The sequence below is a fragment of the Marmota marmota genome, unplaced genomic scaffold (assembly GCF_001458135.2).
Source record: "Marmota marmota marmota unplaced genomic scaffold, marMar, whole genome shotgun sequence".
In the NCBI taxonomy this organism is placed as follows: domain Eukaryota; kingdom Metazoa; phylum Chordata; class Mammalia; order Rodentia; family Sciuridae; genus Marmota; species Marmota marmota.
The window spans coordinates 8,749,877-8,753,177 of NW_026000130.1; positions in this window are offsets into that span (position 1 = coordinate 8,749,877).

Below are 3,301 nucleotides of genomic sequence, written 5' to 3' on the forward strand. Positions count from 1 at the left end.
TGTTCCTATGTATTGTTAGTCAGCTGAAATTCCTCAGGGGTCACTCTTGGGAACATATGAGAAGCCTCTTGGCTCTTTTAGCTTTCTCTCTACCAGTTGTGCCATCTGGCAGAATGGGTCAGGGTTGTTTTATTTTGTTTTTGGGTACTGGGGATTGAACTCAGGGGTGTTTAACCACTGAAGCACATCCCCAGCCCTTTTTAATATTTCATTTACAGACAGAGTTATTTAGGGCCTTTCTAAGTTGCTGAGGGTGGCCGTGATCTTCCTGCCTCAGCCTCCTGAACTTCTGGGACTGCATGTGTGTACCACCTCGCCTGGCTTGGGTCAGGATCTTGCTGACCACATGCGGCTTCTCTTGGAAGCATCCAGGACACTTCTCTTTCCAATGTCCCTTTTCGCAGAACGTGTGCTTGTTGGTTTCCTATTCTCTAGGGTCCTCTCAATCACCCTGAGTGGGAGGTCAGGTGACTCACCAGAGTTGCAGGTCCCTTACAGGATTACTATCATTCCCTGGGTCCTGCTGACCTCAGAGGGCAAGAACCAAAATATTGGCTTCTTTTTACCTGACCCTTTACTTAATTGACTTTATTCTCCAAGTTTGGGTTTTAAATGCCCAGCAGGCCAGTTTTACCAGCCTTAAAGTGGGAGTACTGAGTTTTAATTTTGACATCTACAATTTTACAGTTATCCTTTCATTTAATTGGGATCAGTACTAGCACTGAAATTCAGCATTATATTCCATCTGTCCTATAGGTGATGGCTTATTACCTCAAATTAACTCAGGTTTTCTGTTAAAAGTAACACTTCTTTAAATTACCAACAGGCATCAATCATAAAGTTTTACAAGGAAAATACAAAATGAAATTAAGAAGACCAAAAACATATTCAGTTTGTATAAAAGCTTTGAACCAATAAATATTACATATAAAATCTTTTACCAATTTTACTTTCATTTAACACTTTTAGGGATGGTGTTGTGGCTCAGTGGTAGAGTGCTTGCCTAGTATGTGTGAGGCACTGGGTTTGATTCTCAGAACCACATATTAATTAATTAATTAATTAATTAAAAATAAAGGTCTGTCAACAAATAAAAAATATAAATTTTTAAAAAACTTTTACACCTTTAAATACCTTTTATAATTCACCTAAACCTGTATTTAAGTTTTTCATTATGTCCTGTTTATTTTGAGGTCACAGTAATCTTTACAACACAAAACAATTTTTAAGCCAATTCCAAAAAAACCAAAGGCTGAATCTTCTCTCTAATATGTAGATACTGACTCACCATAGGGGAGGGTTTGGAGGTTCACTGGATTGGAGAGGGGAGAGAGTGGGTAAGGAAGAGGGAATTGGGAATAGGAAAGACAGTAGAATGAATTGGACATCACTTTGCTGTGTTCATATATGAATGTACAACCAGTGTAACTCTACTTCATGTACAACCACAAAAATGAGAAGTTATACTCCTTGCATATATGATATGTCAAAATACATTCTACTGTCATGTATTACTAAAAAGAACAAATTTTAAAAAATCTTTGTGGTCAAATAAAATAAAATAAAGTGATCAGACACCTAATAAAATCTCCCCCCCCCCACACACACACAAAAAAAACCCAGTGTACAAATATAGCTTTAAATAAGCTTAAGTCTAGCCTACTTTGGAGTCATCCTAACACCACTCACAAGGTGAGAGGCAGTCTTAATTCAGGTAAGGCTGGCCTCTTGACAAATCTTAGGTAAAGTATTTCATTCCTGAAGCTGATCTTTGCCTCATTTTGAGTATCATTCTACATAGTTCTCACATATTATTTCCTAAGTCTCTGTGAGTATCAGTTAACATAATACAACATGATATCTGAGATATGGATCAAACAAAAGCTAAGAAAGTTCTTAACTTCCTTTTTGTGGAAAAAGTGGCAAAATGTTTTCATGTTCCTCATTGCCAACCTTCAAAAAAACAGTCTTTCTTTACTATTTCACCAAAACACATTTAAATTTCTATCCCAGGGGCTGGGGGTGTGGCTCAGTGGTAGAGTGCTTGCCTAGCACGTGCAAGGCACTGGGTTCGATCCTCAGCACCACATAAAAATAAACAAATAAAATAAAGATATTGTGTCCAACTACAACTAAAAAAAATATTAAAAATAAATAAATAAATGAATTTCTATCCCAGTGTAAAAAGTAGTAAAAAAGTTTACATATTACTTATTGATGTCATGTTACTTTTATCTATTTACAGAACATTAAAGTGGCACACACCTGTAATCAGCAGCTTGGAAGGCTGAGACAGAAGGATTGCAAGTTTAAAGCCAGCCTCAGCTGCTTAGACCCTGTCTCAAAACAAAAATTTAAAAAAGAGCTGGGGGCTGGGGATATAGGTCAGCTGGTAGAGTGCTTGCCTCACATGCACAAGGCCCTGGGTTCAATTCCCAGCATCACACACACAAAAAGGGCTGGGGCTGTGACTTTGTGGTTAAGTGCCCCTGGATTCAATACCTGGTATCAAAACAAACAAAAACCTACAAAACATTAAAGTGACATAAATAAATTCTCAACCAAATTTGTTATCTTTATGTAAGTCTGAAAGATACTATTGCTATAGACAACTTTAGTTTGGAGAATACCAGCTTGGTAAAGTATTCTCCTAAACTTTACATTTTAAAGGACTTGTGTACTTGGAGGACATGACTATGTCTAATACATAAAGAAGCCAATAACAGTTAGTGTCACAATTACACAGATGTCATTATATTAACTGAGTTTAACTCTTAAAGAAAAAATTAGAATCCATAATTCAGGGTAACTATAATCACAAGTGTACATAGGTAAACAACACTGACAAAAATCAAATGATAACTTTAAATCTCTTGAATTTAGGAAACAATGTTAATGATTGTAACTAGACTTAGTCAAAGCAAACAGTTGTAAGTCAGGTTTTTAAATGGCATTGTGGCCCTTTTATCTCAGATATAGTGTATAAAAGAGCATTTATGGGTTGCCTTGTCTGTATTACACCTACATAATTTCTATTTTCAAGCTTTTACATAACACTTAGACAAAGCTCAGACAAACATATTTAGTTCTCAGATGTGTAAATATCTCTAGCCACATAGATTTAGGGTGTAAACTATAATAACCTAAAATAACAGTTGTCTGTTTAACTAGTTATAAGGTAATTATTTAAAAGACTTTAAAACAGATACAAATCCTAATTCTTTTAAGACTTACTTTCCTGAATAATAAAACCTAATAGACACAAGAAATTATTTTGATAAATAAGAGCAACTCAATGTTC